Consider the following 12738-nt stretch of genomic DNA (forward strand, 5'->3'; position numbering starts at 1 on the left):
GTTTATGCATGTGTGTGCGTGTATTTGTGTCTGTGAGTCTCCATATAAATATATAAAGCGACTGATTCATTCTTAGTCTGTGTATAGATCGACGTTTCGTGTTTTCTGTTTAATGGGCTTTTACGTTTCCTGTCTCGCTTATGTCGCTGACTACCATGCTGCCAGATTATGGATACATCCATTTCAGTCCTTGTACGCCTGTACACTGTACACTCCACCGTACACACTCCAATTCTGTCTTCGAGTGCTAAAACGGGAACTCCGTGAAAGGATAAGGTTATCAGTAAACTATAGTTGTTTTGAAAGAGAACATTAGGATCTTGCGTTCATGGGGTTCAAGGTCTCTGACTTGGTTGATACTTGTCAGTGTACCCCATTTACCTAAACTGATGCTCATGATGTCAATCAATGGATTATTAGTTACAGACTCGAGTATTTACATACCGCCGTCATATAGCTGGAAATATTGATAAGTGCGGTTTCAACAACAAAGAAGAAAACCACAATCTCGCTTGTGCCGTCACAGAGAAAGAGCATAAATATGACTTGGTTGGTACATGTTACATGAACGTGAGTTTACTCAAATTGTTGTGTAAACTGCATTATCACATTGGAAATAAGTAAATTGAATACGTACCCTTTGTAGAACTCTCCCTGACTGGTACATACACAAAGTAATGCTTCGAAACCACGGAGATCATTTACTGGTATATCTATATGAAATCAAACCCGGACTGGTGGGCCTTGTCATGTAGACCAACAGATAAGCGTTTAAAGCAGTAACTGAAAACCACGAGATCCCGTGTTTGCGGGATAATATACACATTGATGTGTTTCTTTGACTAAAACTTTACCAGCCGTTTCAGGGGGAAATGTCAAAATAGAAGTGAATAGTCATTTTGTAAACAATCTATCAGTCTGATGCCCGACGGAGGTATGTAAGTATCAGTGAGCATGTGCATGTTATACCGGTTTTTACACAGATAAATCACATAGTGGAAGATGCCATCACAAGTAATGGTTATCTACCAAGAGGGGAGATATAGTGGTTATTGCCTCACTACACATCCCTGCGGGAGGATGCCGGTACCGCAGAACCACCTTTTCATTTTCACCAGCAGCTGGTACCGTCAATGAATGAAATTGGGACGCCAGGCACCTTTGAGTCTGAAATACTCTCCGTCCCCGGCACTTACAGTTTATTTTTGAAATAGCCTACACAGAAAAGTATAGTGAGTAATGATCATAGTATGTAACTCGCAATACATGTGTCACTCTACCATAATGTAATCCCCAGCTTGAAGATTACCCAGACTTGAGAATACCCAATGTTGTTGTTTTTCTAGATGACTCTGCATAAAAATAAATACATAAAATGTTGCCACATCATATATTAAGCCAGAAACGATTAAACTATTATACAGTGATGTATGTATGTATGTTTACGTCACTTTATGTACTTATAACAATTACTGTTTGTCCAGTTTAGATTTGTGTCTCTGAGGTAGTTATGCACAACCTGTTCTTCATGTTAAACGTGTGGAGTACTGTACTGACGGACCAAAGAAAGTACACCGTCATGTTGGAGGGTGACTGAAATGGAATAAACATATTATTCGATAGTGACGTCTTAGTTACATGTTATCAAATGTGAGAGATCCTACAAGCTTCACGTCAAAGAATGTCTCTCAATAAAAAGTGACGTCGCAAGGAACATGGGTTCAGTGTAATTGTGGAACAGTGAACTTTGTGAATGAGTCAGATGTGAACATCTCTCCCACTCTCCAAACAAGACGAGTTGTAGTGGCAGACAAAGAATGGATATGTTGTGTTTTATTCTCGCAGTATGCTAAGCAGGGCGAATAGTTTACCCAGTTACCATCATTGGAAGGGCGGCAAAGCCAGGCTGACACTTCGGCAGCAGATGCATGGCGGTTGTGTCGCTGATTTCAGTGTTCGTCCCTCCTTGTCCTTGGCCTTCTGCTGGTCTGTCCGCGGTCTTCTCGCAGTCTGCCGGCTCTGCATTTGGTTCGTTGTCCTGTCTGCTTTTAAAGGCAGATTAACGACCAACAGTCTGCTAAGGTCGGCATTTCTTGTGCACATAGCCCGCGTAGATGGCCATTTTGAGACAGGTGTGGTGTGCACGTCAAATAGTGTTGCAGTTCAGTGTGTTAAGTCAGACAATTGGAAGTAGCATATTTCCGAAGGGGCTCAAGACTGTCGTTACCTATCACTGTTGACCAGCATATCTACTGCAATGTATCTCTTTAAGATATTTAATTTAATAAGCCATGGCCTTGAGTTAAAGTATCATCCTGCATCTGCAACTGAAAACTAAAATAACAACAGCTCAGTGGCATGACATATTAATTGTTTGCATCATTTCAACTGGAGGACGACGATCCAAATGGTATTCTTGCTTGAGAATTGCCTGTTAACTCCAAAAATAAATACTATGATGAATACATCATATGTATACACCAGCGCCAATACACAGGGTTTATTTACCTTATCTTAGCTGTCAAAAGTCATTTGCTTAGATTTTGCCAATGTCAACGGAAATTTCAGTTTAAATGCAGAAGACAGAAATTATGAAGAAAAGTAACACTGAACTGAAATACCATTTTGGTATGACAATACACCAGGTGTTACCTGTAAACACATAGGCGTCAAGCACCGGTAGCATGAAGGCAAGATTCTTTATTTATTCTAATACTGTTGTCATGTGTGACCCTCTCGCCTTCTGTTGCTGTCACAGCTGTATATGAAGCTATCAAGAATCGTCCCTTCCCGCATCATTATAACTAAATGCCAACAGTAAGTGTCCCATTAATATTTTAAAATAATGTTTTTGATTGAACAAGCGAAACCGAACGTTTCCTGTGCACCCAAAATGCATCCAAGATGTGGGTCAAATCAAAGGTTGCTAACAGTCAGAAGTGTGTGCACTTACCACAGAATGCCTGCGTTTCCATAACCAAATGCACAAATTCTTATTGAGAAACCAAATCATTGCGAATGCAATCCTGTATACTGTGGTATACACCCATCCTCCCAACACAAATGAATTTTCATTCAATCTATCTGGTTACTTTTTCACAATGGGACATTTTCTTTTGGCATTTAGTGTATGATAAATAAGTTTAAGCAAGAGTAGGCTTCTACAATATCACAGGAGGTGATAGAGGTATTTAGGACACTTTCGCTCGTTTCATGTGATCATTACGTACTGAGAAGCTACAAGACCGTTTCCACATTCATATGACATCTATGCCTAAACAAGTCGATCGTACATTTGTGACCACTTCATGAGCGGATATTTGTTCCAGCAGTATTGCAGCTGTATGATGTTGTCATATCAGTCTGGACCAGACTATCAAGTGTCATCATACGATAGAATAACAGAGTATGTGTTTAAGAATCAATTATGATAATATATTTTCGTTTTGTTTTTGGAACCACCAAAAGCAATACAAGTTGGATTACTCTTCAGAAGTCGTGAAGTGTAGGCACATAAAATGAAACAGCTGGAATATTGCTGGGCATAAATGGACGGTGAAGCTGCCCATCTTCGTCACACTGTCTCTTAATGCATAGATTTCAGTATCACATATTCAGTTTCGCTGATTTCTTATATTTGTCACCCTTGTGTGTACAACGGAAGGTGATTGTCACTTAAAATAATATTGACTACCATATCAAATCATCGATATACCAGAAACTACAGCTATACTTCTTGAGCAAACGCCAATTGTTTATCTAGCTAATCCAAGAAAACACTACGCTTCATAAGTTGACTTGGTTGACACATGTCGCCGCATTCTCATCGTGCAGATCGAAGCTCATGATGTTGATCACTGGACTGTCTGACCTGATTACTTACAAACTGCCGCCTTATAACTGTAATATAGCCGAGTGCGGGGTTTAACAATAAGCCAACTAACGAACCAACCATAGGTATAAAGAATAACAAATGTGAACACCATGTCTCTAGAGCTTTAGTGATTATTACAGACTTTTTAACAGACAGTTCGATCGAGGAAGTGACATGTCTTCACATTAAAAACTCGACCTCAAGTGTGTTTTCTTAGATTCTCATTGTGTTTTAACCATGTAAAGGTATTTTTCCCAAATTTGCCGCATCAGTGACATGTTTCATGTCCGGTGCAACTGGTTATTTTGTGTTGCACGATAGCCTTTTCCCGACGACTCTGAATTGATTGTAATTCATAAACAATATACGTTGTTCACTAGTCACGAGGCTACATCAACCCATGCTCCTCGCGGGACCAGAGAACAACGTGTTTTCTTAACAAACACCTCAATGTTTATTTTGAACTGTTTGAAGCATGGGTATCGGATCGTACATTTCAGCAACATGTGTGAATCACAAAATTCGAATCTTACATCTTCCTGTTTTTCCCCGCACGTATTGTCTTAGTAAAGTCGTCGCGGTGTAATTCCCCTTCTTTATATTTTCAGGAAATACATGTGAACGTTTTGTCAAAATGTATGTATCGGAATGTCAGGCAAATCTTTTTGTAGCCATTGCTAGATTTTGCAGATGACACAAGAAAGACAGATTTAGAGTAATCTCCCTTCGATAGATTTGCGTTCGCAAATCAGGTAATTTCCGTTCATCATGCGTGATTCGATGTTATTTGAGGTAAAGAAGTACTACCACGAAGTACCGAATGAGTTGCCATTGGCAGCGGGGTACATTGAAATGTACCTCGCTTGTAAGTGAAAATACTACATTGAAAGTAATAGAAAAACGCTCAGCCAATCAGAAAACGACATCCACGACATCTCGTATGTCTCGGGTAATTAGGATAAATTCTTATGATGATGTCGAAATCGAACAATGGACCGTGCTTTTAGCAGAGAAGGTATGATTATGAAAACATTTTTGTCATTTATATTATGTATCTGCCAGCCTTCTGAACTCATGAAGATGCAAGAAGAGCAAAAAATAACCTGTCCATGAACCAGACTTTATATGCCCGTCACTTCCCAACATGTGTAGGATTTAAGTGAATATCGAATGTGACCACCGTATGCAGCGACACCTGGCGGGCATACTAGAGGTTGCGGGAGATTGCCCTTGGATTCTGCTGCCATTCATCCTGAAGAGATGCATCGCGTGCCTGGTCCTGGGGTCCTGCATGAACTCTCCAATTCAACACATCCCACAAATGTTCAAAAGGCGACAGGTCTAGAGATTTTGCAGGCCATAGACGTGTCACTATACCTTGTCTGACAAATTAAAACTGCAACGAGAACTCGATGAGGTCTTGCGTTATCACCGTGAAATATAAAGTTATAGGAGCAGCACTGGGGAGCAAGATTTTGTTGACGTAACGCTGGCCCGTCCGCTTTCCTCGAACAAGAGGAAGATCCGTCCTCCTACTGTAAGAAGCACCTCCCCAGACCACAACGCTACTTCCACCGAATAAATCATGCTCCATGATAATATTAAGACTGTATCTCTCCTGAAATACCACGTTATTCCATTCTGGGTTTCATCGGATTGCAAAATGCCTATGTATGGCCATCTTTGAGCTAGCGTTAAATGCTGTCGCGGTGGCATTTTGTGCTTTGTGACATTCGCCAGCGTATCATTATATAAGTAGCCCTCAATGCTTGTAGTGCACGTGCGTTTGTCATTTGAAAGCATTTCGGATGACAGTAGTCAGTGTGTTGAATGGCACTGGTGTTTGGGTATATTTGGAAGCTGTGTCAGAGTGAAATGTGAGCTATATTCTCTAGCACTACTATTGAAATATGTGAAACGCACGTAATTTCGAATGCTGAGGGTCTCAGGCCGTACAAACGGAAGTAACAACAAAATGAGGTGTCTATCTCATGGTGATCCATGCAGCTGAACCCTTTGGCGGTGACTCTGTCATGGTGTGGGGGTGTATCTCCTATGATTGTAAGCTGAATCTTATCACCATTCAAGGGACACTCAATGGTCAGAGATAACAACGGGAAGTACTGGAAGCTGCTGTTGTCCCGCATTTTGATAACCATCCCCTCGCCAGTCGGCCAGTATTTATGAACGATAATGCTAGGCTCCATCGTTCCATGGCTGTTATCTCATACTTGCATAACAACACGGTTGATAGATTACCTTAGCCTGCGAGAAGCCCTGATCTCAACTCAAATGAGCATTTATGGGACCATCTGAGGCGTCAAGTTCAAATAAGGGATCCATTTGTTCAAAATCTACAGGAGTTAGCCCAGGCTCTTCATGAGGAATGGCAGAGGATTCCAGTGGTGCGCATTCGGCGTTTGATTTCCAGCATGAGGAGGAGGGTTGCAGCAGTTATCGGTGCGAGGGGAGGATACACCAAATACTGATGTCACCATTACTGTTGGCTTTGGATTGAACAGTGAACGCGTTTGGAGATTTTTGTGTACGTTGGACCACAGATATTATGTGTGTGACCATAGTTTTGGACATGATTATTGATAACGTTTTTAGTGCCCCCATATGACCGTCAATAAATTACAGCCGAAAGTAGCAGCAGTGTTGGTAGTTGATGGGTTGACACTTTAGATGGTTCAGTTGACGAAATTGTAACCATGTTTGGTTTCGACATCGTGAATGACCAGTGTGCTGCGTTAAACACAATTTCAAAGCATGAAAATGGGTGGTGCTTAATTAATGCTCATGTGTATATTAAGTCACCAGAATCTTGGCATTTCACAGTGAGATCAGATATGTTAACTGCCCCGAAGCTGTTTCCATAGTGAGCAGTCAGACACAGTGTGTCAGTCTTGAATGTAGATGATGTTGTTGAATCTAAGTCTGTGAGTCCGTCAACACAACAACCAGCCGTTATATACACTGAGGCAGTGTCGGGAACATTCGAGCAAATCATGACTGTACCGCCATTCACTTAGAACTTCCTGGATAGCCGGAAGTCAACTAGATAAACAACCGCTCAAGTGAGGCAAGTCTGGAGCGTGCCGCTAAAACATTGTTGCCATCGAACATATATGGTACGAAATGTGACCCATAGTAACTATCACCTAATCAATGATTATACAAGTGGGAAAAAAAATCCTCTCGTAACAACTTTGACAAGTACTGATGATATGTATAATAACTCGAATCGCTGGAAGAACACCAGAAAGGGTCTTTCAACATTGAGCAGCTGATCCCAATTTCCACTGCCCACACAGACCAACAGTTCGATGGTCATTTGCAATGGTGTGTATGCGTTTATGTGTGTACGTGTTTAAGTATGTATGTTGGATTATTCAGTTACTAAGTAACACCAATAGTGTTTCTGGATCTGTGTTTCATTCGGAAATGATTAGTTTCCATTTCTTTCAACAATCTTTTGAAAGATCGAGACACAAATCAGAGATAGGGGACGGAACGATAAAAAAAAAGTTCCACAAGCCTACCATACAAACGTTGAAATTTTCAGAAAAAAAACTATTCGGTCGAACGAGGGACCAAATTGTGTAGAATCGCAAGCTTGACACTGAGACGTATGAACATATGTTTGAAGTGTTTGTTAGAACCACTCATTGATATTAAAGGCACTTGGTGAGAGTAAAATGTCAGTGTCTGGTTTGACTACCAAAATAATCGATTACAGTTTGGCACCAGTGGCCCATAGAGAAAGGGAGATGCCGAATGCTGTCATGAGGCATGTTTTGATACTCTTACTGAAGTGATGTATGACGTTCTTGTCGTGACCGAGGTGGCTTTTGACGATGGCGGAAGCGTTGATCAAGAGTCTCTCATAGATGGTCAAGGAGGGACAAACTGTGTGAGGGAGAAGACCAAGATACATCTGAACATTGTTTTGCTGGAGGAAATCCTGACCAACATGTGCAACGAGAGTTCGAGCATTGTAATGCCCCAAATATCAACCGTTGACGTTGATTACGTTGAACTGGTCTTCTGCAAAAAAGTATGGACTTCTCATAGCCAATTGCGGCCGGAGATTCGGCGTAGTCAGGGGATTTGGATTGTTGTGGATGATACAGCCGTGGTGTTTGGACGGAGATGTCTCAATCGGATGTAGCGATCTTGGGCAGCGGTGGTAACTCTGGGTCGACCTGACCTGACCTCTGTCATTCATACTCTCAGTATTACTGCATCGGGTCGATACGTTTGAGATGGTCTGTCTGGACACGCCGAAGTGCCTTTGCTACCTCATGCTGCCATGCCTGTCCGAGAAAACGACCGATGGCGTTATGTCGTTCAGCTTTTGTCAGTCTTTTCATTCTCTTTTCGTCTTCAGTTTAAAACAATGCATGTGGGTGTATCATTGGCGTGGCGTTTTAAAGCCTACATTTCCCGGTGACTTCGGTGCACGCAATTTCATGATGCACGTGTATTTCATGTAGGTTGCATCTTAGTGATTCACCACAGACGTGACTGCAAGCGTTACATCTTTGTTCAAAGTTTCTTTTTTCAAACGTTCTGTCATCGGTAACTATTCGGCAAGACGTCGGGATTCAGCACGCATTGGTTTGTGCCAAACATTTTTTGCCAAACATATTTGGATGTGTATATTTCACCTTTACTCCAACAAACCTTCAACTCCAATATAGGAAGCTAGGCTTGTTTGTTTTAGTTTGGTTTGTTTGGGTTTTTTTCTGTTTGTTTTGGTTTTCTATCATATGAATACAAAAACATTCACTAACTACAACACACCCTTGTGACTACTTTCCTTTCTGGTACACCAGCATGAGATACGGGCCCCCTCCCCTCCCCCCACCTCAAAGCGATGATTTTAGCGCCACGCTCTCTCTCTCGGGGTCCTGATCAGTTACATTAAGCTGCTCTACAATTGTGATTTTACATGCCATGGAAGTGTCTCTACTCGGGTAATTGGTTCTTAATTAATCCCCGCAGATATTTTGGGATCTAGTCCTTATGGGAGTAAACCATCTCTCAACAACCGTCACGTCATGGTTCATTGTCCTCCGCTTGAGTCACCGGTGTCAACATTGAGATGCCTTTAGGTCGTCCTTGTTTAGGTCGAACAAGATCCACTCACATTGTTCCACTTCACGCTGTCAAACCAGGGATTGAAGTAATGATGACTATCACATGCGGTCTGTCTAAGAGGCCCTGCCTTCCACTAAATGGCCTGCCACCCACCGGTCCTGAAAAGGCCTTTGGTGACAAGAGAACAGTGCTGGGATCCCACCTTCCGGAAATGCGTGTTATCAGAAACACCCGTTTGTATTAAAATAGTATGCAGTTCTTGTTCTGAATACTTGTGATCTGTGTGAAGTTTTTTCGACGAAATTTCCTTTCAATGGATAACTTTGAGCTGAGCGAATCACGCTTTGGAAGAGAGAGACTAGCCTTCCCGTACAAGCAATACATTTTCCTTCAAACGTTCCGTAAATGTGACGAAGGAATTTCATGGACATAAAATGTCTACTACACACAGTAAAAACATAATCCTTACGTTTATGAAATCTTAATTTAAGAGAGAGTCGAGTTTTCAGTTGATCGTTCAATATGCAGTATGGCCATTTTCCATATACTTACCTGCGATATGAGCAAAATCAACACGTCTGTAATGATTCTGGACAATTTTAATCAGAAAGCTGTCAAGGTCTTTTCTGTATACCTTTGTGGACACAATTTTAATTAAACTAAATCCTGTACAAATTATGAAATGATATATCGGTCACTGTACCAACACTACAAAACATCCCGTGAAGCTCAAAATGTTGTCAATACGAAATGTATGTACAAAGCAAGCGATGACAATGTTGAAGGAATATATCAACACGGGACCAGCAGACGACAATATATCCTGCTCGTGAGCGATGCAAGACTTCTGTTGACGTCCAATGAAGAACCTCTTGGGGAAGCATGTTATGTTGCAGTACCAACGAGGATCTGATATACGGATGAATAATTTCTTCATTACAATTAATATTTCTTCATCACGTTTCGGTGTAGGTTCTAGCACCGTTAGCAAGGCAGTGATGTATCGAGTGTGGTTGGGAGGCACATACAAAGTATACAAATGAGAGTGTATTTACAGTTTTCCACTAAAACGAATAAAATCAACCATAAAACATTTTCTCATATCTCGACAGAGGCCTCTTAGCCATACCTTATACATCGCTTGTCTGATAATGGCGTTAAACCTTTACCAAAAAATCGCTTATATTATAATAAAGAAATTGTTCGACCATATACGTAACGTCTCTTTTGTCCAATGAATGGGCAGACATGGCATATGTGTCTATATTTAGGACATGCACGCATAACGTCATGAGACATTATCTACCTGTTTACACGACAAATGTGTTTAATGTTGGGTTTCAGGTGTGTGTGGGTTGAGTAACAGGTGTTATTACAGTGATTAACCTACAAATCAGCCATATCACGAGGTCTGTGATAGTTAGGGTAGCTAAAAAAACTGATATTATACACTTGTTTCTTCTGGAACGAATGAAGGTTAATTAACTGAATCGTACCAGGTAACGTTATTAATAATTTAGAAAATACATCAATGACGTTTCATTTGCATTGATAATATGTCGGTCTGGTATTAACGTATCTACTTCTCTCCATGACGAACAATACGTTCAGGGATTGCGAATCTGCAATATACCATAAAACACACTGCTATATTTTAACACTCTTAAAATAATTGTAATGCGTCTATTGAGTACGAAACAAAACATTACGTTCAGTGTACTCTGAGGAGTGAACGGGTTTAGTTTTACGCCGCCCTCAGCAATGTTCCAGCTATATAGCGGTGTACTTGAACCTGTCCTGAAGGTCATATATACCATGAGACAGAGGGAGGTTCGGGGAGATGTTTCAAATCCTTATTAACGGTCTCCAGCGATTTCATCCAATCCCATTTGCCAAAGATACAACTTTGCATAGCAGGTATGCGAGTGACGTTCTCGGTAGTACTTGAAGGCTTTAAAAGTAACAATGAATCAGTACTTGTATCATTAACATTTCCAAATAAGCAAAGTTGGTATCTTTAAATATATTTTCACATGTTAATGAAATTAAAATTCCGACGAAAGGACATTAGAAACCTGCCGCCGTTCCTTTATTTTAAGTCAAATTCACCATTCAGATTTGCCGAACCTTACATCGTTTAGCGAAGACGCCCCGAAGATGACGGTTGCCTTGAGTGGTGTGAGTTTCATGGACTAGAAATGCTAAACGCATGTTGCATGTACCTTTCTGTTAAAGTTATAATGAGCGTATGTCCCGATGACGAAATGGTGACATGTGAATGAACGAAAACACATTGGTTGCAGCTGTAACTGTGAAGAAGCTGCCTAAATCCCAGCATTGACCCTTGTCTGCGCACAGTACTTTCAACTTTACATATTTACAAACCAGCTATAAAATCGAATAAACCCAATCATTATATAAAAACATGAGACTTAAAACAAAGAAATATTTAACAGGTCAATGAACATTTAACAAGGCTTAAAATTTTAACATTTCTCAATACAGTCTCCTGTCACTTGATTGCTGCAATTCTTAATTCAGCATCCTGACACTTAATTGTTGAGCAACATCAAGACAGTGGTCCTTAACCTTGAATGGCCACAATCGAATTGAAAGAAATGTGTTATTTTGTTTTGATATAATACAGAGAAACAAAAGGTATTGGTTTGAGATATATCTTACTGGCGTGTATTGATTATTGTCAGCAGTGATGTAATGATTGTTTCTTCTCAAACTCCATTCGCCATCTTGGCGACTGGAACTGCCATGAAATGGCCAGTTGTCTGATGCTGTGTCCTGAATGCTGATGCAGATGGTGATGATGTGCATCCTCAGATGAACTTTCATGGCGATTCTGTAAAGGGTCATTTTCTCTCTTCATAGTAGCACTTCTTGAAAATTTTCTTTGCCGACTGTGTGTGAATGGCTGGTTTCAATATACCTCCAACCACAACTGCAACAACGCGAACTGGGTGTCAAGGACAATGTCCTAAAGTCTATACGAATGACATTCAATGTCTTAATAGCTGTTTATAGATCTTCGAGAGGTTTCAATACCTTATCTGTAAACAAGACAAATGGAAGACAAAATTCAAGGACAATGTTAGAGTATGATATCCCCTAAAATAATTGTTCACTATGTGTAGCCCTATCAATTCCTGAAACCATTAGGTTTCAACAGACCGAGTGAACATGCGATCTGTGTGAGAATGGGTTTAGAAATCTTCAGTCAGCATTTTTGCAGCTAATAAAGTGTTCTACTGGTAAACCAGACCAGAAACGGTCATCAAAACAAACACGCATGCACACGCACACGCACACGCACACGCACACGCACAATCAGGATATTCCAGCACAATGGTAGAGAGCAAAAGATCACAAAGACAACAAGCTATTCACTCTCATCAATATTGCCGTCCAAAGTCAGGTCATTCACCTTTGGACATATGAGTAGTCAATCGTTTTTAAGTTAGACAGCCATAGTGCTGAGGGCACCAATGGTTGAAAGAAGTAAACATTCATGTAGCACAAGTCAAAAGGTCCTTCTGCCAATCCCAAGTTAGGTCGACATGTGGAGCGAGTAGGAGGAACTGCTGGCACGTTTAAAGGTGTTATGCCACATAACTGATTTGACATAGAACAGCCATTTTGGTTCCAGATGCTCTGACTGTTTTCAATTTTTTAGAGAGTAAGGATGCATTACTACTGATGGATTGCAATTGCTGAGTCTGCAACAGCAATTAATCAATGGGTGAAAA

The 12738-nt window shown here is 40.8% G+C and overlaps 1 protein-coding gene across 2 annotated transcripts in view; it reads right to left on the minus strand.

Annotated features, from left to right (window-relative positions):
- Positions 1-9561: 9561 nt before the first annotated feature.
- LOC137257594 (uncharacterized) overlaps positions 9562-12738 on the minus strand; it is a 32545-nt gene continuing 29368 nt past the window's right edge. For both annotated transcript variants that reach the window (XM_067794911.1, XM_067794910.1), the window contains exon 4: positions 9562-12042. The gene's annotated coding sequence lies outside the window, so the exon portion shown is untranslated. The remainder of the gene's footprint in view (positions 12043-12738) is intronic.

Source organism: Haliotis asinina, chromosome 12 (genome assembly GCF_037392515.1).
Source record: "Haliotis asinina isolate JCU_RB_2024 chromosome 12, JCU_Hal_asi_v2, whole genome shotgun sequence".
Taxonomy (NCBI): domain Eukaryota; kingdom Metazoa; phylum Mollusca; class Gastropoda; order Lepetellida; family Haliotidae; genus Haliotis; species Haliotis asinina.